This window comes from Eretmochelys imbricata, chromosome 2, assembly GCF_965152235.1.
Source record: "Eretmochelys imbricata isolate rEreImb1 chromosome 2, rEreImb1.hap1, whole genome shotgun sequence".
Lineage (NCBI taxonomy): Eukaryota > Metazoa > Chordata > Testudines > Cheloniidae > Eretmochelys > Eretmochelys imbricata.
Window position 1 is genome coordinate 89969185 of NC_135573.1, and position 25602 is coordinate 89994786.

Below are 25602 nucleotides of genomic sequence, written 5' to 3' on the forward strand. Positions count from 1 at the left end.
AGATCTTCATCTGACGTACCATCCCAGTAGTCAATCCATGGTTGGTTTTTCACTGCAGGAAGGTTGCCAGGATTCAGGCAATGCGTGTACAAATCAAACAGTGCTGAGGCACACACAACACAGCAAGCAGCAGCCCCAAACAACACTGCATAAAATACCACAAACCCATGGATCTTGGCAACCTGCCAGCAATGCCTCAACGATTCCACTTTGTGCATGTTACTTACACGCAAAAAGTGACGTAAAATGTTATCAGAGGGGTCTAGGACTCTGCTTCTCTCCATCCACCTCCCCACTTGGATTCTCTAGTGTTGTTGTCAGCACTACACTGTCCTGATGCAACTCCCATTCACTTAGATGATTGTTGGATCAGGCACAGGGTTCACAAGGACAGAAACAGTGGCTAGTCCCTGCATGGGAACTCTTTGGATCCTCCCTTCTCCTTGCTCACCTAAGTAGGACTAGCCACAATCTCATCCTGTGTATGCTGTACATAAAAATCAGTTAATCCACCACTGAAGTGCAACAGAACAAATCAGCTCTTTCAGAGCACATAGCAGTACATACTATTTTAGGATACAAAGTTAAGGAGTGTACTGCATTTATATGAAATAGACTTCAAGGAGAATTTTACTAGGTAGAATAGAATTACACAAACTAGAATTTGACCAGGACAACAGGGCTAATGTTCTTATTCTTGCAACAATCATTATGGAATCTTTAACGATCATAAATAGTGCCTCACTTTTAAATCTCATCATGTCATTCACACTGAATTCCTCTAAATTATCAGAAAAATCCTGAGTAATAACAAAGACCAATGTCACATTTTATTTTATTTAAAAATAATTTCACATGATTTCTGATCTATGCTTTTCTTTACAGTTATAAAACACAAATGAAGAAAATACATTTGGAAAAGGCCTGCTTGGAGATGAGAAGTAGTTAGAAAGACAAAACAAAAATAAAGGGTAAAAACCCTATAAAATCTAAAATACAATTGGCATTCGCTTCGTTATTTAGTATGTTTAGTTGCATCCATAAAGAGAGACGATTGCATGTAAGTTACAAACAATAAACATACACGCAAGACTAAATGGTGCCACATAGGTGCTGCCATGAATTGAGGGCAGGGCAGAGCCATCTCATTCCAGTGGAAGCTCAAGAAGATGCAATCCACCTCAGCTCCCTGCTGCACAGGGTGAGTGTTACAGTGAGGCAGGAACTGTTTTTTTCTCATCCCACAAAAATCTGAAATTCCATAAGATTTTTCCCATTCTGCATTGGGGTGAAACTGAAACCTTTCAAAGGTTTTCACGGAAAGTGAGAGATGCACCCACCCTACAATACCCAAAAGCTCCGTGGTTAGAGCACTCACCTGGGGGCATGGAAGAACCAGATTCCACTCCAAATCCCTGCTCTGAATCAGGCAGAGCAGACACTGAAATCCGATCTCCTATATCGCCAGGCTATTGGTGATTCGGGGCCGGGGGGGGGGGGGGAGCGCGGCTTGCTCTGAGTCTCTTCTGTTGGAGTTGTTCCACTTTGTATAAATAATTAAATATCTTTAGGCCAGACACATTGATTCTATAGCCTGGTGGTTAAGACACTCACCAGGGATGTGGGAGAGACTGGACTTTCAACCCAGATTTCCGACATCCCAAGTGAGTGTCCTAGCACCAGACTGTAGAATCAGTTTTCTCTCTCTCAATATTTAATTATTTATACAAAGTGGAACCCCTCCAGCACAGAGATTGATAGAAAGAGAAGCCAACTAGAGCACAGTGGTTAGGACACTAACGTGGAATATGGGGAAGCAGGTTGTACCTGGAACTGAGAAATCTTCCCAACAAAAAGTTTAGTTGAAACCGATATGGTCCCACAAATAGATTCAATTTTGACATACGGCTTTTTTTTTAAAAAGGTCAGAAAATCCCTGACCAGCTCGAGTGAGGGCATCCTTGATGCACCATGTCCAGTCCACTGGATGATAGAAGGAGAAAAGCCCTACTTCCTTCCTAGTCCCTTGAGATGGCAGCACCTCCACACACCCTTAGGGGTACACAAATAGGAAGCAGTCCGTGCTCTCAGGGAAATTCCATCCACCAGCCTCAACTAGTGGGGGGAATTGATGGGGCCAGTAGTGAAAGGGGACAGCACCAGCAGCGCTCACTGAGGGATACCAAGTAGTTCCTCCTGGCTTTAGAATCTGAACCCACTTGCTAGTTGGGGGAGGGGTGCTGATTGGCCAGCCCTGGCCCAGTTCCCATGATTTAACCTGGAGTTGGGGCTATGTGGAGCCTCCTTCAGCTCCATTTCAGCAGCTCCACGCCACCCACCCACCCTAACTAGGAATGAGAATCTGGCCTGATAGATGTGGGTCTAGCAAATCACCTGTTTTGCGGAGAGGGTGTCAGGAAGGAATTTTTTCTACCATGAGCCAATTCTACCTTCCTTGTAGCACCTTCCAACCACAGTTATGTACTAAGCACATTCCTACCTAATGGAGGTATTTGATTGAGTTGTTAATTAGTCACAACTTGCAGCCAGTTTCCAATGCAGTTAAAAAGGATAAAAATCAATGATTCCCAGAGGTAAGAGACCTTGGAGTTTGGTGATGGGCCTTGGGCTCATGCCACCTTGTGGACCCTTGCAGGCCAAGGTCCCCACCATTCTGCACTCCTGCGGCAGTAAGCCAAGGAGAGCCTACCCCAAGTTACAGGTTATATGGTAGGAGCCCTGTAACCCCTGCACAGGAACCAGGTAGCACCCCTCCCCGTGTTTAAGCTGAATAAAAGTTGCGGTCTGCTGCTAAGAATCCATCCATGTATCTCTCATTTTGCTGCTGTGTCCACATCAAGGCACTTCAATCACGGTTAGCTTTTGTACATGGCCATTCAAGGCTGTAGATGAGGAGAAGGGAATCTCCTTTGTTCTCTCATCTCCTTGCATGTCCATACAAAGGCAGGGGCAATTTGGCCCACAGTTTCTATGTTGTTCATAATCAGAATATGTAGGTTAATCGTGCAGAACAGGCATAGGATTTGTTTAAGATTTAAGCTTTTCATCTGACTATATCATAAAAAAAGAAACAAATTGTATGTGTGTCTCTATAAATGCAAACAAATATACACCAAGTAATGACATTTATGCCAATTGTATTTAAATTTAGGTTTCCCTTCTCTCTCTCCTCTCCCTTTTTGTCTTACTATTTCCTCTCTGCAAACAAAGCTTTTTTCAAAGATCAAATTCAAACTCGATAATTGCAGAATAAGCTATAAAATTGCTTTAGAGGCAGCTTTTAATAATCATAGAATCATAGAACTGCAAGGGACCTCAAGAGGTCATCTAGTCCCGTCCCCTGCACTCAAGGCAGGACTAAGTATTATCTAGACCATTCCTGACAGGTGTCTGTCCAACCTGCTCTTAAAAATCCCCAAGGATGAAGATTCCACAACCTCCCTAGGCAATTTGTTCCAGAGCTTAATCACTCTGACAGTTAGGAAGTTTTTCCTAATGTCTAACCTAAACTGTCCTTGCTGCAATTTAAGTCCATTGCTTCTTGTCCTATCCTCAGAAGTTAAGAACAACTTTTCTCCCTCCTCCGTGTACTTCAAAACTGTCATGTCCCCTCTCAGTCTTCTCTTCTCCAGACTAAACAAACCCAGTTTTTTCAATCTTCCCTCATAGGTCATGTTTTCTAGACTTTTAATCATTTTTGTTGCTCTTCTCTGGACTTTTTCCAATTTTTCCACATCTTTCCTGAAATGCGGCTCCCAGAACGGGATACTATACTCCAGTTGAGGCCTAATCAGCACGGAGTAGAGTGGAAGAATTACTTCTCGTGTCTAAACATCTAATAATCTAATAATATACAAGTTATGTCTGATTGAACAGTTTTATAACCACAATTACAGGGTATCCATCCTAGGCTTAATTCAAATCTCTTACTTAAATACTTTTAAAGCATTTTTAAAAACTGCAAAAGAGTTCCTTTTGATGTTTACTTCATGTTTCTGCCATGCATGTGCTAGTATACGCAGTGAAACACAGGCTTTCAAATTGAAGTAACAGTAGTAGAACTTGTAAATCCTAATGTACATGTAGTAAATGTGAACGTTCCACAGTCATATGCAGCATTCCCAGGGCTTGAGTCCATTCTTCAGAAATCTAACAGGAGGAACTATTTTCTAAGGGAAAATCCATGGTCATAGCTCAGGTGTTCCTGAAGAGAGCAGAGGCGCCAGATATAGCTGAAGTCCCTTTGTGTGTCTATAGAGGCCCTGCATTAGCCTTCAATCTGGGCACATCCTATGAGATGGTGTGGTGTGTGCTCTCCCAAGTACACATGAAAACTGCAAGAAGGATTGAATTTCCTGAATAGAGCTGGGCAAAAAATTGTTTTGCCAAAAAAATGCATAGTCAGGGCAACTGAAACATTTAGTGAATTTGTGCAGAATTCAACAAATGGTTTAGGTAAAAAAAAAAATCCAAAAAATTTTAAACAAAATGTTTCAAATTTTACTTCAATTGTAATTTTTTTTTACATTAAAAAGGTAAAAAACGCAAATGAAATGAAACATTGTTTCACCAGGAACAAAAAAATTTCAGGTTTTTCAGTTCACTGAAAAATTGAAAAAAATGTTTTTGGTTGACCCAAAACATTTTTTTAACAATTTGACAAACCAAACAAACAAAACAAAACAGGCAATTATTCACACAGCTCTATTCTTAAGGCACAGTTGAGTAATAGCTCTATTCTTGGGGCACAATTCTAGCTCCTCTTGAAGTGATGCAACTCTACAGGCCATCCCTACTTACGGCTGAAGCCAAATTCCACAACTAGACCCAGCTGGTAGACTGATGGCAGCCTTTGGGACAAATGGAGATTTGATTAGGTTTACGGCAATACTAAACTTCAGGCAAGCAGCTTGGTACAGCTGTGCCAACTAGAGATTAGTCTTTTAATATGGCACAAAAGCTGATAACATGATCTGCAGCCTTATAATATCAGCCACACTCATATCATAGGTGAAAAATTCCACCTTATAGTAGAAGAGTTACATTTATATACTTGCAACAATTTCCTACACAGAGAACAGCTAGTAAAGATCAGAGGTAGGACAAGAACAATTTAGTCTTCACATCACCAGTAATTGTAAGATGGAAAATGGTTTCCCTCTCTTAGAGGATTGTTCCTGATATTTTTAAGAACCTGTCATTTCCTTAAATGAATGTTTATGGCAGCTGGCTTTCAACTTTTTGGTATTTCTCTCAGAGTTATTATTCAATGCAGTTGCTCTGTGTTCACTTTTCCTTCTGAAGAACTGACTTCAAGCAGAGCTGCTCCATGCCTCTTAGTGGCACATTAACTGCTACTGGGTTGTGTCAGAATCATTTCAACCTATTTGCATGCATGCTGACAACAAGGTCAAGCTTTTTGGGACCTATCCTGTGGAAGATGTAATCTGAATGCCAAAAGAGAGGAGAGACTCCACTAAAATGCTTCCCCCACGCACACACACCACCTTCTTCTTCTACTCTCTCCCACAAGCACCATACACCGAAACAGCTCTGAAGATTTTTATTTTAAAATGATCCCAGTCTGTGTAGTTGTGTTAGCTGTCTTTTAGTTTTGCAACATAATGCCGATTAGAGCTTCTTTAGCCTGAGCACATCCTTATTATCCTCCTGGCAACACAGATAGATGGTATTTTACCTGCTCGCACTTAATAATAAATAAGTTGGTCTCTTCAGCTGAGGGTGTTGGTAGCATCTGAGTCTATTCTTGTGAAACTTCCAGCCCACCTCTTCTCTTCTGGATAAAGCTGCTGCTCTGTTGGTAGCTAGAAAGGGGCAACAACTGCAAAATATGGATATGGATCAAGATCTGTCTCAAGTTCAGAGGCATTTTGATCCGCTGTTAAAGAAGGCAAACTCCAAAAGGCTGTGTGTTTGGGTTCAGTGTGGATACATGCCCAAAGCTCCAAGCTACGTAAACAACTTGTGTCTGTAAAATTGAGTTGAAAGTCTCAAAAGAAAAGACTCTCTCATGAGATTTCCAGTATTAACTGCTCCAGTTTGAGCCAGACCTACAGTGACTTCTCCTGTGATCATACAGCTCTTCTAGTTCCAGCCCAGTCCAGGTCTGAAGCTTGAGAGGGCACAAATGGAGGAAAATTAAAATTAATGAAAAGACAAATAGTTAACTATACATTTCAGAACCTTCACAAACATGGTTCTAAAAACCAAGCAAAGCTTTGAGAGGTGATTTTTTTTCTTCCTGACTCAGTTTGCTTATTCCTCATTAGTCAAGTTCTCCACATATTCAGATGGCTACAAATGCAAGAAAGCCAGACATTATTTCTGCATCCCCTGGAAAAGCTGTTAAGTTCACTTATGATGTCAAAACACATGTAACTTGATAATACAGTCATCCACTGGTAAATCCCATGACAGATAATATCCCTGGGGAAATGGAAAAAGACCCTGGTTCTGCACTTCCCCAAGATATTAAAAGCTTACCAGTGACCCACTGGGGCTGAGATACCAAGAGCAGGCATGATTAACAGTGCTAACAGTGTCTTGCTAGAGTGTGGGTTTCTGTAGAACAGAGGTACAATATTGCATAAGTTACTGTCAGGAAATGCAAAGACAGCAAGCAATGCTCTCCAGCATTCCCTCTGCCCTCTCTCACAGACACTTCCTTTGTCTGTACAAGCAGGGTCATTAACACAATATTGCTTTACATTCCAGTTCTCCTCCCTTTGGGCTTCCTATAATTCTCGTCACAGAGAAGAAGGTAAATAAAACATTTTAATTACATGGTTTGACAGAATTCTTCAAGACTCACCCAATTTATTAGGTTTTTAGTAAAACAGATTCACTTAAGAAAAAGTAAAGGAAAGTTTTTCATACTTTCACTTATTCTACACTGTGTATCTCAATGCAAAAAAATAATAATAATGAATTAACATGGCCCTTCCCCTGTAGAAATCAAGAAACAAGTCCATACAAATAAGTCTATTTTACACTGAACTTTAATTCTCTTCCTGTAGCATAGTAGACATTTCCATGAGTCCTGGAAATGTTACTAAGTGTACCAAAAAGAAAGAGAATTTAGCATTTTCTTCAGAGTCAACAACAGACTGGTTCTTTGCTGTGTATGCTTCAATACATGGCTCATTTTTAAGAGGATTTTTATATTTGTATACTTTCTCCAGAACTATAATAGAGTTTAAACAGTCAATAATCCATACACCATCAACCTCTGGTTGCAAAGAGAAAGTATATCTGGTTATATTAGCCACCAATGGCATTTCTTTAACTTTTTCAGTTCAGTTGAAACGGCACTAGTATGCACACTATCGTATCTGCTCAATTATGGCTTTGTGAAAACAGTTGTTCTTGCCTAGAGGCATTCTAAATGCAGCACATGAAGTCAACTAAAATAAATAAGTACAGAGTGAGTCTGTGTGCTAAATAAGAAATTTGTCCAGTATTTGTTAACCTAATGGATTTTATGTGTGGATGATTAAAAGGTAATTTTTATATATATGCATGCATAAACAGACACATTCATCCATCCCTAGCACCTCTCACTCACACCCACTATCGCCTGGAGCCACCCTTTCCCACCGCACCCACCCACATTCACGCAATAATTTGAAACCTCACCCAAACTCACTGAGACTGGAACGCCAGCTTCTTTTCCCCCCACCCCTCAATCCAGAAAACTCATACTAACTCCCCTATGGGTTCACGTTCTTAGGTACCTTCCCACAAAATAAAGTAAAGGAGAGAGAGAGGGAATCATCAAATGGAGATACCTGGAGGGTGTCTTTTCCTCACTATTGCATACCTGCCAGAGGAATTTAGCCACCGGGAGCGGGACACTGTCTTGCATGTGCTATAAGCCACCTTGTAAAATGAGAAATATAATGTATTTTTCACCTTTGTGAAAGAATCATGTTGCACAAGTATTAGACATTTCAATGAAAAAAACATAACCCCTATGTAAGAGTCTCCCAGAATGTAGTAGAAAGTGATAATCCTGCTATGGCATTTTAAAATCAGCCCATAGAATTATTTATTAATAACTATTTAATAGAGAATTGCTATAGTTCTACAGCAAGGTTCCATTTACCTATAGAAAGGATTTAATTGCCTATTAAATACTAAGGGACTTGAGTGTATGCTTACATAAGAATTTCCTTTCTGTGAGTAGTAAGGTGCACAGATCATTATAATGGGTATGGCCTGATCTGTTCTGCTTTGATCTGCCATGTTTGCATTCCTCAAATGTGAACAAGGGACCCAGGCATGAAGGTGAGTAGGGAAAACAGTGACGATTTTATTTCCCCTTTGGAAGTTTGTCACTCTGGCCCTGCTTCAGAGGAGGTAGCAACACAGACCTCAGAGAATGCTCTAGAAATATTTCAAGTGGCCAGTGACTCCCAGTGCTCAAGGAGGATTGGTTTATTTTTCTCCCAGCCCCCTTCTGGGTCTTGCAAGGAAAATACGGGCCTGGGATCCATACGCGCCTCATGGGTTTGTATTTCCCTTAGCGGCCCTTGGGATAATAGGAGAGATCACCTGGGAGGCCTGTTATAGAGGGTGAACTGGGCCTATTGGCCCCTAACTGAACTCTCTGGCTTTCTGTGCTGTGTCTGGTGCCCTCAATCTGCAATGCATGGAAAGACAGGGGGTGAGGGCGGGAGAGGAAGTGTTTGAGCTCCGCAATCAGACCAATATTACTTCACCCTTGTCTCTCTAATATCCAGGCACCAACACAGGCTAAAATTACACTGCATTGACTCGAGTTGTTTGTCAGAAACTGAAACAAAAGAGTGACATTCCCCCTCAAAAAGAGCTCTGCAGCCAGAAGGCCTGACTGAGTCATCAGCTGCTGAAGAGGTAGCTAAAACTGGATGGAACTTCAAGAGGTGGTGTATTTCTCTGCTGCCAGTGACTTGTCTGGTTCTGCCCCCAGACTGCAAGCAGTCTGAAGTACCCATTGTAACAGATGTAAGGATTTTAGCATGATCAAGAGGAACCTTATTGGTTCCACCCTTAGAACTTTTCCAAAAAGGAATTAGAAAATCAGAGTTAACTCAGGACCTATTCTCAGTACTCATAAACCTGCACATGGATAAAGAAAGGGGAACTAAAGATTCAATTACTTCCATGAGACCTTTTCTTCAGTAAGAACTAGTAAGGACTTTAGATCTGTCTCATGTATTGCAAACATTAGCAGCAGATACAGGAGAGACTTACTCCTCTCCTCCAGCCCTCCTTGTAATGACCCTAGTCCACTGCCCTGTTGGGGCTTCTGGAAAATATCAGAAAGTACAAACAGAGGCTCTGATTGTGCTTCCAAGATCTGCCTGCAGATGTCCCTGTGACCCTGACAGCATCCCAATGCCAGAGGGGAAGGGGCTGCCTGGTATCTGTTAGTGAGTTTCAGCTAACCAAACCAGTTCAGTGTACCCCAACTCACTACTGTCATAATCTGTGTCATGTAAGGTAAAACTGGTAACACTGATTAATATTGCATAATGCACATACAATAAACCTACAAAATGGGACTAAAATGTGTTCAAACAGATAAATCTGGGATTGGTAAACAGGTTTTTCCCATAGAAAGGGAAGTCCAGTGCCTCCAGGTGCAATCATAGTTAGTTGGTTATTCATTTGTATATCTGAGACTGTAGGAAGAAATCAATTTGCATTGTAGCAATCACCAACAGGGGAGGAACCAGCATGGAGCCTTATCATCCAGACCTCATGGCTCCTTTTCTCAGCATGAACTAAAACTTCATCTGGGGGAACCTTTCAGAAGAATACTTTTCAAATGTTCACTGGACTATGAAAGAGTCAGGCAAAGAACCCTGGGTTATCCTTCACTTTAGACAAAGGAACCAAGTGATTTATCCCTGTTATGGATCCTGGCCAGTAAAAGCTGGAAAGGAGCCTATGGGTTAGAGAAACCATCTTAAATAAAGACTATCTTGCTAGATTAAAATTTTAGTTTTTTAAATGTGGTTTCACTTTTATTTACTGGTGTCCGTTTCTACCTTCATCCCTCTTACATGGTATTACTTAACCTATGTCCTTTTGTGACTAAACTTGTTTTATTTTTACTGTAGACCAACTCAGTGCTGTATTTGAAGGGAAGGATATGTTTAGCCCCCTTAAATTAAGCGGTAATGTACTGACTGTTTTAAAGGGCAGCAAATTTAATGTCTTCTGTGAATGTGCAGCGATACGGGCTGTGCACTGCAGAGGAACATCTCTGAGGCGCTTGGGAGCTGGAATTCACTGATTGTTAACTGCTAGGTAAGTTTGGGCTGGAGAGTCTTGAGGATTTTGCTGGTGAGGAAAACAGACTAGTGTGGCAAGGATCTTATACACACACAGTCTAAGCGCAATCAAAGCTAACTCTTGCTGAGGCAGAGAGGTAATACCACAGCGCTCAGCTGTGGGTATCCCCAGCAGCGTGTTGAAGTCCCCCACCCAAACAGAATGAGTCAATTGCTTCCATGGCAGAAGAATCCTCTTCCCACAGACCCCATAGAGAGTGCACTGAGGATCTGTCTGGGGCCAGGGGTGATTCAGGATAGAAGTGGAGGGGGCCAGGAATACTCACATCATCTCATCACAGCCTCAGGAACATTTCCCCAGGAATGAGGAGCCTGCTCCACAGTGGGGATTTGCTTTAAGAGGACTCCCAAGGGAGCTCAGGATAGGGGAGTCACTGGCAATAGAGCCACTGATGTAGAGCAGAGCTTCAGATGCTGCAAAGGCAAATAGCCTCCATGGGTATGACCCTAAGCTTCCCACTGATGCCACATGATCCACCCACAATGGTGAAGTTCTCTAGGTTTGGGAGTCCAGTCCCATGGATGGGAAGCAAACCCTAATCCACTGATGGAATGACATGGGAAAAATCTCTGCAAGGAGAACCTCAATGAGAATTCCTGCTCTTTAGCCCTCTCCAGGGCCCAGACACAGATTATATACACAGATAAACATACCAAAAAAATACTACTTGCCTCTTGTGGTGAGTGTTAACTAGATCTAGTGGTTGTGGACCCCTAAAAAAATTTGAATGTGCAGACCCCTTTGGAAATTTTAGACAGTCTGCGGTTCCTCCAGTGGGCCGTATGCCACAGGTTGAAAACCACTGTTCTATGGTAACGACAGCCTTTTGCAGACCCCTTAGACATAGTCTGGGGACCCCCAGTTGTCCATGGACCACACGTTGAGAACCTCTGAACTAGATTCCTGCTGTTGCAACCTAAAAAACACATGAAGGTTTTGGCTTTATGCTTCTTGGCAGGGGAGGAGGGGAATGGAGTTGGATATAAAGATCCTGGAAGCCAGAAGACATAAGGAAGGCTCTGTCTGAGGCACAGTATGCATGCTCACCTTTTCTTATTTACAGACCAGACTTAGCAGAGCTCACTATTTGATCATGAATATATTTTCTTTGTAGGTCTTCAGTTTAAATGCAATCAGGCTCAGTAATTTAATACTCACAAGTGAAGTAGGTTGCACGCATTCCTTTCTTGAATTCACTTTAAAAATGTAGGATCTGATTTTTCACTTCTCCCACAGGATAGAAGTAACTCCCATTACCTTGAATTGGAGTTATTTGGATTCTTGGAGGAGTGGGTAAAACAGATTAATCAGGCTCCCATTGTCTACATTACTTGAAATTACTTAAACCTGGAGTGCTAGAAGTATTTCCTCTAATGCTTCTGCACTGTAAAACCATGGCTATTTCCCAGAGTAAGAGCTGTTGCACATCTAATTTAACTTAAAAAGTCTGAATCCTCCTCATCTCAAAGAAAGTTAACTAATACTGTGGATAATCATGCTTGCTTCAAACAAACCATCTCTGTAATTGACTATTGTGGAGAAAAAAACATCCATGGAAACATAAGGATGTTCCCTACCCTGATTTTTGCCTTCTCAAATATTTTGACTGTGGTCGCAAGCAAACCCAATATCTCACAGATATTAAAAACCCACCAAGAAAGAGAAACGCGAAGTTCATCACTTTGATGTATTTTATCCACATCATTACACAAGCAGTATTTATAATCCTGTTATTTGTGGCCATTAACATTTGAATCCTTGTGATCATGTTCTGGTATCTCGTGTGACTATTAAAACCTTCCTTATGTCATATCCCATAAAGCAGTCACCAGGAATTTGCCATGCCCAAAAAACAGACCCATAAAGTGTACCTCATAAAGAGTGTCTGTGCAGCCTCTGCGCCATCTCAGGGCCTCATACCACGACAGGGTCATCCAACTCAACCCACATAAGTCCTATCGCATGGAAGGGCTTGACCCTACCAAAACTACTGGGCTTAGTGTTTACTATTATGCATAGTCTTTGTGAAGTAAATGAGATTACCTACAGTGGTACGCGCTATGCCTAGTAATATGTGTTTGGAGGTTTGGATCCTAAAGCCATAAATAGTTAAAAATCGTCATCTGGAAAGGACTCTAATTTGAAATGCCCTGACCCTACCTTTTCTTTTGAACATGCCATTTTTAATTGGAACGAACAAAAACTCCTTCAAACGCTTTTATGTTACAATGCAGTCTATTGGCTGTACATTGCAGTTATGGTCTCCTTTTTACAGTTTAATGAAGTACTTATGGAAACGTTAAAACAGCCACACAATACTCATGTTTGTCAAGCCATTACAGTTTTTAGTACCATGCACCCTTTAGGAACTGATTTAATTGCCTAGTGTAAATCATACCGTGTGCTACTGTAGAAAACTTGTTTTGTTATTACACAGAGAGCTGTTTGTAGCCATAGACCCATCTGGGGGATAATAGGGTAACAGAATTATATACAGAGAAAGTCCCTTTTTGAAGATTTTCATTTGAGGAAGCTTTTTTAGGGACAAATGAGTAAATGTGCAGTAACAAAGACTGAATGCAAACAAACTGATTCACTCAACTTACAGGAAAGTCTAAAGAATGCCATGTAGGTAAACCAATATAATAAAGCAACCAGAAGAAAGCAGAGAGAAAAGAATGAAGAGGAGAAGTAAATGAAACAAGAAGAGATTGAAAGAAAGAGGCCAGGAAAAGGAAAAGTAGGTAAGTAGAGTTATTACAGATATATTGGCACAGCTGCTGTCTTTGGAAGATGAGATTTATGGGCTAAAATAGGATAGCTGAAGAATCTCTCAGATGAAAAAATAATCTGGAGATTCTTCCTCAAGAAACAACCTGTATGGCAAGCGTGGAGGATATCTCCTGCTCCTATCCACTTAAGGAGGGAGCATTAGGGTCTTTACAATACCATATGAAAATTCTGAAGATTTACATCTGACTTCAACAGCATTGCTGCCATCAGACAATGAGTAAGAAATAGATTCAGGATGCTCATTATGCTAATTTTGGTCATTCTGACCCCCCATTTTTAGCATTATTTTACAGTATAGTAACTAAAGTGCTTGGGCCAAATCCTGAAAAGAATTAAACTTCTGGGGGAACATAAGCCACAGAAAGATCTGCAAACTGACCAAACACCCAACTGACCCGATCTGGAGAAGGTTGGTTTGGTGCATAAGTAGTTGTTGGGGGTGGAGGGGGGATGGGTAAAGGGATCTATAGCCACAACTGCTGTAAGCGTGGAGCTGCTTGGAAAGGAGAATGAGCTCCCCATCCCACAAGCCACCCTCTGTGTCCCCAGCTCTCTCCCTGCCCCCACTCTGCTGGGCAACAGGGATCGCTCCAATCCTGGCGCTGAAGCAGGCTCTCTTACCTTTTTAAATGCTTAAACTATTCAATGTGGATAAACTATAGAAGACCTTAAGGAAATAAAGTTTTCAATATGAATAAAAGTCTCCTCCGCTCCCACATCCATGGACTACTACCTCCCTATTGTGTCCAGAAATAGTCAGTCAGTCTCTGGATTTACCAAGTGTGTAGGAGAGAAGCCTCACTTTGGAAGGCCTCTAAGAACTATGGAAGCAGGATTCCCCTCCTATGCATTTTATATGCCCACTCAATGTAAACAGTTTTTGGCACTCAGTTCAAACTAAACAAAACCTGCAAAAAAACAGAAGTATAGTTTAACCATAGCTCAGCTGACACACAAAAAAATTACACTTTCTTTACAAAAATCTGAAATCTTCAAAAATACCCCAAAATGTTAAGTCTGGAAATGAACAGTTAAAGTATTCAGCCAAGGTTTAATCACCATATAATTGGCACATTTCATACCACTAATCACAGTCATTCCAATTCTCTGTTTCTGCTCCACCAATATGAATAGAACCATAAGGAACCCAGCATAAGGAACCGAGGATCCCCAAAGGTGGTACAAACTCATCTTTTCTCCTTTTCGCATGATCAGCCAAACCTGTCCCCGCCCCCCAAAAAACTTTTTCTCCCCTCCAACCCCAAAACAGACCCAGTAAGTAATGAGTTTGGCAAAAGATAATAGCCCTTTCATTCAAATATGGGACCTGATACTGTAACATTTACAGGAATACTCTAAATCAAGTCACTAGTATACAGTTCCCATGAATCCGAACTATTTGTATGAGTAAGTAGTAAAGCACTCAGAAACCACAGAAATGGGCGCAGTATAAGAACTTAAATCAATATTAGGGTGACAGAAATGGACACATTATCTCTGATTTAATTATAACTGCAGGACTTTAAAGCTCTGGTGAAGGGTTCAAAACCTCTATATGCAAACACAAGAACAATCATTCTGTTTTTCACCCAATATAATTTATAAAGAAAGTTTAAAAATCATTTTAACAATTAATTGATCCACTTTTCCATCCTTTTACATCAGTAATTATTGCCCTCAGCATTGTGAAGACCTTTAATTTTCATTATCCAGCTGGAATGTCTACTGTGCTTTCATCAATCTTTGAAAGGCTGGGTCATCATTTTAAAAACCACACTGAAAAGGAAGAGTTTACCACAAAATGCAAACTTGCTTTTAAAGTTCACAGTGTAGTTACAGAGGTCATTGTGATACTTAGTGTAAATTGAATCATGCAAAAGTCAATACATAAAATATGTTGTCTTTGTTCAATAAGTAGGTTTTATGATGTGCCAGTTTGTTTACCATGGAACTCTGCAAAGTCAGCAAAGTAAAAGAATTTAGAATTTATAGGGACTTTAATTCAGTATAGCAAATACCCAGAATGTGTCAGCCTAATACCTCTATTATCTAAGGAATATTTTGTTTGTTTGGCAGAAATTATATGGAGATGTACCATAAAAATTATCTTCAGCAACCAGTTTATTCCCATGTTAAAATAAATCCATTCACTACTACTACTGTGCTACAAAATGCATCATTAAAATGTTGAGAGTTCTTCTTTGATGCCAGGGCAATATGCAGTATTGATATTGCTTTATAGTCAATTTCTGTCTAGACGAAGGCAATTAGAAGGAAAAGGGTACTGGGCTCTATACAGGAAACAAACAAAATCCAAAAGGACTGTATTTGAATTTGGCACATTTCAAATTTATAAGTAATTTTTTTCCTATTTTTTGTGGGCCTAAAATACTAGTTGTTTTTCCTCTAACTAATGCATTGTGGACAAGGAACAGTGTATGTGACCTTTTATTCAAAAGCCATTCAAATGGTGTTCGTTTTTTTGTTTAAACTGCATAACCTAGTTCAAGTGTAGTTGTAGCCATGGTCCCAGGATATTAGAGAGACAAAGTAGGTGAGGTAATATCGTTTATTGGACTAATTTGTGGTGGTGAGAGACAAGCTGAAGAAGAGCCATGTGTGGCTCAAAAGCTTCATCTCTCACCAACAGAAGTTGGTCCAATAGAAGATATTACCTCACCCACCTTGTCTAACCTAATTCCAGTTTATTCTGTATTAGATCCAAATTAACTACCTTTCCTAACTACAAATGTTCACATGTCCTGAGTTATCAATTTCAATAAATGCAAGAGAACAGAGCATGAGCCTAAAGGCAAATTTTTCAAAAGTGCCTGAATAATTTAGAGTCTAAGTCACTTAAGCACTTTTAAAAAATTTGTCCTAACTTTTTGGCTCCCCAGAATTTGGCATCAGGTATCACTTGATTCATCAAAAGGAAAGGCCAAGTCCTGCTTGTTCTGAGGCAATATTGTCTTAAGTCATCATGGGAACTGTACAATTACCTTCCATGCTTGAAAGGAGAAAGTTTAATCCAGACAGATATTTAACATGCAGAGAACCCGATGCATTATCTCCTCTGGGTCTGGGGAGTGATTAGAAGGGAGATAGAAGAGGCAGGGAGGATAGCCTTTTAGTCCCATGATCCCTTTTAACTGGTGATTGAAAAAAATATGATTTAAAAAAATCTATATGTGCAAGATTTTCAGAAGTGACAGTGATTTTGGGTGACTTAATTTTTGAGTATCAGACTTGAAACACAATACAACCATTTGATTTTCAGGAGGTAAGTGCTCCTTACTTTCTAAAAATCACCCAAAATTGAGGCATCCGGCACATCTTTTGAAAATCTTGGCCAAAGTCTCTATTTAAATAGTATAAGGAGTGCTATTATTACCCCTGAAAGGCACTTGGTGCCTTACAGAAAGAAAGAAAGAAAGAAAGAAAGAAAGAAAGAAAGAAAGAAAGAAAGAAAGAAAGAAAGAAAGCTGGCCCAGTGAGCCAGTTCTAACTGTCCCATCTAACTGAAATGGGGCACCATCCTTCCCGCACATATTCACACAATTCATTTGCCAGTCAACTGAAATATCTTGTGCTTACCAGACTTAGATTATATGATAAATGTTTCAGAGAAAGCTAATTGCCTTCCTTTAATAACTCAAAGTTCTCTTCAGTTATATCAGTGCATCAGGATCCTACAGATGCAGCAGAAAGAAATATGGCCCATTTAATGGGGAAGTTTGCACTACCAAAGCATGTGCTATATACAGCTGCGTAAACATTTTTATCCGAAACTTTTTTCAACTGAAAAAAAATGCAGATTTTGATCAAACATTTTGAAAAATTGTATCAGTTTTAAGGAATTGTTTTGCTTGAAACAAACAAATTGGCAGGGCTGAAACTGTTTGACTCAACATTATCAAAATGAACTACTTTGATTTTTCAGGCTAGATTCAAAAAGCTTAGGAGGACCTGGGGCTTCCTTTCACTCAACACACCAGTGGTTAGGGGCACTCCTCTGGGAAACCCAGATTCAAATCTCTGCTCTGGAGCAGTACCCTAACCACCCCGTATTCTGGGCTGGGTTTTGCTGAAGCTGTTCTATGGCACACAAACAAATATTCACTGAAACAAGGACTGGAACTATCCCCGTCCCTCTCCCGCAAGTAAGCACCCTAACCACTGGACCATTGCACAGAAGAGGGAGTGGCCCCGCCACTGGTGTTTTATGACTCTAGCCCTTTATTTCTTTTGCTTTTTTAAAAAAAAAGATTTTAAATGCCCAGAAAGACCGTGTTTAATTTCAGGTCAAACAAAGCATTTTGTGTGCCCCAAAACAAGATTTTTCTGACTTTTTTCGATTTGCCAAGAGATCTGGAGAACTTTGGTTTCAGTTCAACCCAAACTGAGGTTTCTTTTCCCCTCCTGCTTTTTCAGAATTGACAGCAAACTGAAAAATCAGTTATTCACACAGCTTCAGTTCTGGACCTACGCTGCTCAGCTTCAGCCTCTAGGGCTGCCAGTCATGCAAACCATACTCACTTGAGAGAAACTGGCACAAGCCTAGGCCCTGTGCCATGCCTCAGCTTCCCCTTCTGGCTACACAAATCAGTCCTGACTCAGATGTTACCTACAATAACTCCTTATTTGGTGGGGGAATGGGGAGACAGGAACTTTATTCATAAGTAAGCAATCAGTTAACAGAGAAATAGGCCCACGATTCAGTTTCCTGTCAGAGTTTTATTCTTCTCTTGTTGGGAAGTCAGCAGCAGTCCCTCGTGACTCCCAGTCTTAGCTGTCCACCCACATTCATGCTGGGCTTCAGTCTCTTGTTCCACTATTCCTCCCTGGAGAGCTAACCTCTTAGTTACATTGCTCCCTGTCCAGGGTGTATGTGTCTCTCTTTCTCTTTGACAGCACACTCTTCATCTTCCTCTTCCCTTCCCAGGAGCCTGGCTCAGGCTGTAGGTCTCTCTGATCTACAGGCAGACCAGCTCCCTTCCTGGAATTTACTGACATGTGCTCCCCACTATCTCCCTTCTCCAGGGACTCTGACACTTTTCTTGGCAATCCTACTGTGAACTCTTAGCCCTCACGCAGTTCTTGTCTTCACAGAGGCATCGTCTACCTCCGGCAAGCTCCTCCAGCCTTCAGCAACCACAGGTCTTCTCCCTCCCAATAGCAACTTCCTCTTTATACTGTTCTAGCAGTCTCCTTCTGCCTCAGCTGCTCTATTTCTAATGTATTAAAGGGGCACCACCTGGAAGCACCTCACTGCTCCCAGGTATTCCCCATAGGGATATCACGGGCCATTTAGGCCCTGATCCTTCCTGTAGGGCCACTGGCCCCAGGACAGAAACACAAATCAAACCAAAGTACAGGCTTAATGAAAACGAAAGTTCTAAATTTGTCTGATTTGGTATGGTGAAGTTTTCAACATAAATAAAAAGCTGTAGGCAGCCAGGGAAGCACACAGTGTCACAGCTCTTTACAACAGCACTTGCGGTTAATGCAGAAGGTTAAAAGCATTATTCCTGTGGTTTAAGAAAATGAATCTTAAAGTAGCCCTTTAACTGAAACATAATTATATACTAATGTAAAGAACACCAGACTGTTAAAATAATTCCACATTACACTGTGGTTTGACAGCTTTATCTCCTGCTTTTATGTGTCTGCAACAAAGCCAAATTTTGAAAATGTGTGGCAACAAAGATATGCTTTCATTCATTTACAGTGTGTTCTATATCTGGCCCTGAACATTATAGGCCTGCTTCTGCTTGGAAAGTCTCCCACTGGCTTCATAAGACCAGGATTGGGCCCCATATAGAAGTAAGACTTTCAGACAGGATGTACAATTGCAACAGACTTCTATGATGTTTTTAATAAGGGAATGCTTATATTTCTTTATGGTAAATCTGACTCATAGCTCTGAGCGTGTAGCAATGAGAGTGTGTAGCAATTTTTAGCAATTTATAGATCCCAAAGCACAAGAAACTGAGGGCTTCTAGAATGATATCTATAATTTATGCCTTACAGTACAAGTATTATCTTCCTTTTCACTAGTACAACTTTTGATCACGCTATTCCACAATAAAGGACTGCTATGTTTTATATCTTTTGAGTCTTAAAACTCCTCACTGCACCAGGAGGTGATACTCCTGCCCAATCCACCAAACCATACTGACTTTAACTGCATGCTTACCTTCTGTCCATTGGCCCCAGCAAAGGCATACACCAAATAGTCCCAATGCAGTGATTCAAATGATCGTGTTTAACTGATAATAGCCCATTCCCATGTTTTGGGGTGCATGGCAATCATGATCATATTTGGGACCTTGTAGACACAGACATGAAAGACATTTCTTTATTCTCTTGTGAACCAATAAAAATGCAATGGAATGAGGAGCAGCATTCCTATATTTATAAAACTCCCCATGTTGTTATATTAACAGTTGTCCATTGTGCCATACAGTTCAAGTATTGTCTTCCTTTTCACTAGTACAGATTTTGATCATGATATTCCACAATAAAGGAGATGATTAACACATTGTTATCTGCCATCAGATGATTCACAAGTACAGGTGACATCAGCAAGCTTTTGTTGAAAAGTACACACAAAACCCAGATCTTGAAGAGGAGTGCAGAATAATTTTTTCAAAATAACTTTCCTTGAGATAGTTACTCATGAGGGGAAAGCATGATGGATGTTCAATTGCAATAAGCCAGAACTTTGAAAAGTTGTGTCTTCTCAACAAACCCCAATTGGATTTCTTTCTGGAAAACATCTTATAGTTAGCTGCTGGCATAAAAAGGGTGCAGATGCATTTTTATGAAACCTGTACACTAGTCAGACACTTTACATTATACTATATTGAACAACTGAGACCCTGACTTTGTGTGGGCATGGGAGTAGAATCTGGATGGGGAAATGTACATAGGTAGCATTGATTGTATAAAGAGATTGTTCTTGTAGACAGATCTGCGGCTAGTTGTGTATATTTTATGCACAAGGACACAGCTATGTGCCGATGACTAAGTGCTTCTATTTAAGAGTGGGAGATAAGGAAATTCCCAGATTAAAAACTTTGAGATGAATTTAGGGGTGAATGTAAATATTATGGTTTTAATCATGGTTGACTTCTGTTTTCCACTTAGAGCAGAGGATTCAGCATGTTTGCACAAAAAAATATAATGACCAAAAATGAAAAAAGCCACAAAATAGATTCAAGGGCTGGATAAAATGCCTTACAGTGAGAGACTTAAAGAGCTCATTCTGTTCAGAGTTTCAAAAAGACTGAGATGTGACCTGATAACAGTGTATAAATACCTACTGGGTATTTAAAAGGCTCTTCAACTTAGCAAAGACACAAGAGCCAATGGCTGGAAGTAAAAACCAGACAAATTCAAATTAGAAATAATGAACATTTTTTTAACAATGGGGGTGATTAGACTTTGGAGCAAACTCCCACGGGAAGTGATGGATTCTCCATCTCTTGATGTCTTCAGATCACGATGAGGTGATTTTTCTGGAAGATATGCTAACAAATGATTGGGCTTGTTACAGGGTTAACTCAATGAAGTTTTCCTGTCAGTGTTACACAGGAAATCGGACTACAATATCTAATGGTCCCTTTTGACCCTAAAATCTTTTTTTATACACATAAGTTGGCTGCACATCTTTACCATATCCCATTGCCTGAACCATTTAAAACTGTCCTGGATAAAGTTCTAAAAATATATCAAATGGATCAGTAGTGTGGCAGTGAATGAACGATATGGCCTAATAAATCCTAGGTATAATGTAAATGAATCTATCTAAATAAGCATTTGTTTCAGTTACAATATCTTACATATTCCACCTTTTACAGGTATAGCAGTAGACTACAACATTTGTAGTAAAATATTTGCCCTTGACAGGCTCTATTACCCAGCTTTTATATCACTGTTATAAAATTACAGAAATGAAATGAATCAATACATGTCCTTACTTCAGCTAAATCATTCCACTGCGTTTCACATATGTATAGATGATACCCAGAAATAAAATGCACTATACTATCACTATAGCATAGACAAAGAACCAAGCATTTGGCCTTTTCTGAGAATTCGATTGTATCATTGTGAGAACTGTACAGATTACAGAGACCAAGGACACCATGCTCACGGCAAATGTAAGACTGTTTTATTTCATGTTTACACAGACCCCTACCTCCTTGCTATATCCCCTCAAGTGCCCACCCCGAATAGTGACTCTAAACATTCACAACTAGTGCCAGAAGAACAATGTTGCTTAAATGTCACAGTCTCTTAATGTGTGGTACTTAGGAATCAGACACACAATGGGGGGTCTGGTCTTCTCTAAGGTGGGCGAGGGATTGTCTCTCAACTTCCCCATCCCAAGAATTTAGAAAACAGATTGCAATGTATCGAAGGGGTAATTCTGGCCCCATTGAAATCAATGGAAAACTCCCATTGACTTCAATAGGGCCAGGATTTCACCCCAAATGTCTATTATACACTTGCAAAGTTGATAATAGAGCTGGTCAGGAACTTTTTGATGACATTTTTTTTTCCCGTTAGAACATGCAGATTTGTCAGAACCGAACATTTTTGCAGAAGTATATCAGTTTCACAAAACTTTAGTTGGAAAAGGTTTGTCAGTTCCAGGATGAAATTGGGGGACGGACAGGGATGGACACACCCACACAAACACACATGCAACCCCACCACCGCCACTACGAATAACCAATAGCCTGGCAATGTGGTTCAATTCTCTAGCACTCCCCTGGTCTGTGGGACGCACATCCCCTGTCGATTGTGCTAGTGGCTACACATCAGAAATGAAACAAATGTCACAGGTTTGCACAAAAAGGAATTCGTGTTTTCCAGCCAGACCTAGCTGCCAGTGCTTATGAACTCCGCTAGCTGTTAACATATCACTTCCTCATTTTGCCAAGCTGCTTTCACGTACGCAATCTGTGTCTGAGAAACTTAATCCTAGCGAGTACTTGATGATGTTACGAGATTCAAACAGAGATACCACTAATAGCTACTTAAATGAAAGAGATATTTTTTTTCTTGATGAACAGCAAGTATTTTCTTCAGCAACAGCATTTTCAGGCTGCTAGAGTCTATATAGAGAAAGAGAAGGGAAATAGATGCAGACAAAGTGAGATGGTGCAGTGATGATTGTTGATAAACTAAACAGGAATCAGTTTTCAGAGTAGCAGCCGTGTTAGTCTGTATCCGCAAAAAGAAAAGGAGGACTTGTGGCACCTTAGAGACTAACAAATTTATCTGAGCATAAGCCTTCATGAGCTACAGCTCACTTCATCGGATGCATTCAGTGCAAAAATACAGGGGGGAGATTTATATACATAGAGAACATGAAACAATGGGTGTCACTGTAACAAGAGTGATCAGGTAAGGTGAGCTATTACCAGCAGGAGAGCAGGGAGGAAAAAATCTTTTGTATTGATAATCAAGGTGGGCCATTTCCAGCAGTTGACAAGAACATCGGAGGAACAGTAGGGGGGAAATAAACATGGGGAAATAGTTTTACTTTGTGTAATGACACATCCACTCCCAGTCTTTATTCAAGCCTAAGTTAATTGTATCCAGTTTGCAAATTAATTCCAATTCAGCAGTCTCTCGTTGGAGTCTGATTTTGAAGTTTTTTTGTTGAAGAATTGCCACTTTTAGGTCTGTAATCAAGTGACCAAAGAGATTGAAGTGTTCTCCGACTGGTTTTTGAATGTTATAATTCTTGATGTCTGATTTGTGTCCGTTTATTCTTTTACGTAGAGACTGTCCAGTTTGGCCAATGTACATGGCAGAGGGGCATTGCTGGTACATGATGGCATATATCACATTGGTGGATGTGCAGGTGAACGAGCCTCTGATAGTGTGGCAACAAAGAAAATAACAGAATGCCACTAGCTATCACCTACACCCCCCAAGTAAAACCTCTCCAATGCATCATCAAGGATCTACAACCTATCCTGAAGGACAACCCATCACTCTCACAGATCTTGGGAGACAGGCCAGTCCTTGCTTACAGACAGCCCTGCAACCTGAAACAAATACTCACCAGCAACCACACACCATACAACAAAACCACTAACCCAGGAACCTATCCTTGCAACAAAGCCCGTTGCCAACTGTGTCCACATATCTATTCAGGGGACACCATCATAGGGCCTAATCACATCAGCCACACAAAAGCTTATGCTCAGATAAATTTGTTAGCCTCTAAGGTGCCATAAGTCCTCCTTTTCTTTTAAACAGTAATAAGTCACCAGGACCAGATGATATTCACCCAAGAGTTCTGAAGGAACTCAAATGTGAAATTGCAGGACTACTAAGTGTAGTCTGTAACCTATCATTTAAAACAGCTTCTGTTCCAAATGTCTGGAGGGTAGATAATGTGGTGCCAATTTTAAAAAAGGGCTCCAGAGGTGATCCCAGCAATTGTAGGCTGGTAAACTTCATTTCAGTACCAGGCAAACTGGTTGAAACGTTAGTAAAGAACAAAATTGTCATACACGTAGATTAACATGACTCTTCCCCAACAAATTAACATAATTTTTTTAAAGAGAAATCATGTCTCACCAATCTACTTTGAGGGGGTCAACAATCATGTGGACAAGGGGGATCCAGTGGATATAGTGTACTTAGATTTTTCAGAAAGCCTTTGACAAGGTCCCTCACCAAAGGCTCTTAAGCAAAATAATCTGTCATGGGATAAAAGAGAAGGTCCTCTCATGGTCTGGTAACTGGTTAAAAGACAGGTAACAAAGGGTAGGAATAAAATATCGGTTTTCAGAATGGAGAGAGGTTAAGAGTGGTGTCCCCCAGTGGTCTATACTGAGACCAGCCCTATTTAACATATTCATAAATGATCTGGAAAAAGGGGTAAACAGTGAGGTGGCAAAATTTGCAGATGATACAAAACTACGCAAGATAGTTAGGTACCAGGCAGACTGTGAAGAGCTACAAAAGGATCTCTCAAAACTGGGTGACTGGGCAATAAAATAGCCGATGAAATTTAGTGTTGATAAATGCAAAGTAATGCACATTGGAAAACATAATCCCAACTATAAATATACAATGATGGGGTCTAAATTAGCTGTTATCACTCAAGAAAGATCTTGGAGTCACTGAAAACAACCACTCAATGTGCAGTGGCAGTCAAAAAAGCAAACAGAATGTTGGGAATAATTAAGAAAGAGATAGGTAATAAGACAGAAAATATCATATTGCCTCGATATAAATCCATGGTATGCGCACATCTTGAATACTGCGTACAAATGTGGTCGCACCATCTCAAAAAAGATATATTGGAACTGGAAAAGGTTCAGAAAAGGACAACAAAAATGATTGGGGTATGGAATGGCTGCCATATGAGGAGAGATTAATAAGACTGGGACTTTTCAGCTTGGAGAAGAGATGACTATGGGGGGATATGATAGAGCTCTATAAAATTGTGACTGGTGTGGAGAAAGTAAATAAGGAAGTGTTATTTGCTCCTTCGTATAACACAAGAACTTGGGGCCACCAAATGAAATTAATAGGCAGCAGGTTTAAAATAAACAAAAGGAAGTATTTTTTCACACAATGCACAGTCAACCTGTGGAACTCCCTGCCAGAGGATGTTGTGAAGGCCAAGACTATAACAGGGTTCAAAAAAGAACTAGATAAATTCATGGAGGATAGATCCATCAATGGCTATTAGCCAGGAGGGGTAGGGATGGTGTCCCTAACCTCTGTTTGCCAGAAGCTGGGTATGGGTGACAGGGGATGGATCACTTGATGATTACCTGTTCTGTTCATTCCCTCTGGGGCTGCTGGCATTGGCCACTGTCAGAAGACAGGATACTGGGCTAGATGGACCTTTGGTCTGACCCAGTATGGCCATTCGTATGTTCTTATGCTGTTCTGTGGATCTTTTTTCAATCTAGTCTGATCTGCTGTATGTTGCAAAAGTAAAAGTGAAAGCTTCTGGGACACAGCTGTAAGACGATAAAAGAAAAACCAGGAAGACCTATGTTTAATAGTGAGGAGAGGGCAATAATTGATACCCTGCTTCCTATAATAAAAACACTTTGGGAGTGGGTAGTTGTGTCATTTCCTGATTGTTCTGAAGGTGAAGCTGTTCACATCAATAAGTCTGTCCCTGATGTAATGATTTCATTTTACTTTGTTTCCTTTTCTGGCAATCATGTTAAAACACATATTTACACATTATTCGTTTCAAAGATCTCAGGCTCAGGCAAACCTAAACTACATCTTCAGAAAAAACGGTCAACAAACTGATTATACAGCAGTTGCCAAAATTCTCATGCCTATTGCGGAATAATTTTTTCCTTTCCGATTGGACACTGGCCCACAGATTTGAAAATTTACAAGGCAAGAATGAATAATAACCTT

At 40.4% G+C, this 25602-nt stretch overlaps 1 long non-coding RNA gene across 1 annotated transcript; it reads right to left on the reverse strand.

Annotated features, from left to right (window-relative positions):
* Positions 1 to 6104: 6104 nt before the first annotated feature.
* Positions 6105 to 25070, reverse strand: LOC144260811 (uncharacterized). The gene is made up of 3 exons (XR_013345052.1): positions 24993 to 25070; positions 7862 to 7920; positions 6105 to 6154 (listed from the first exon to the last, which is right to left on the reverse strand). It is a non-coding gene; the product is annotated as an uncharacterized LOC144260811 (long non-coding RNA).
* Between the last annotated feature and the right edge of the window lie 532 nt (positions 25071 to 25602).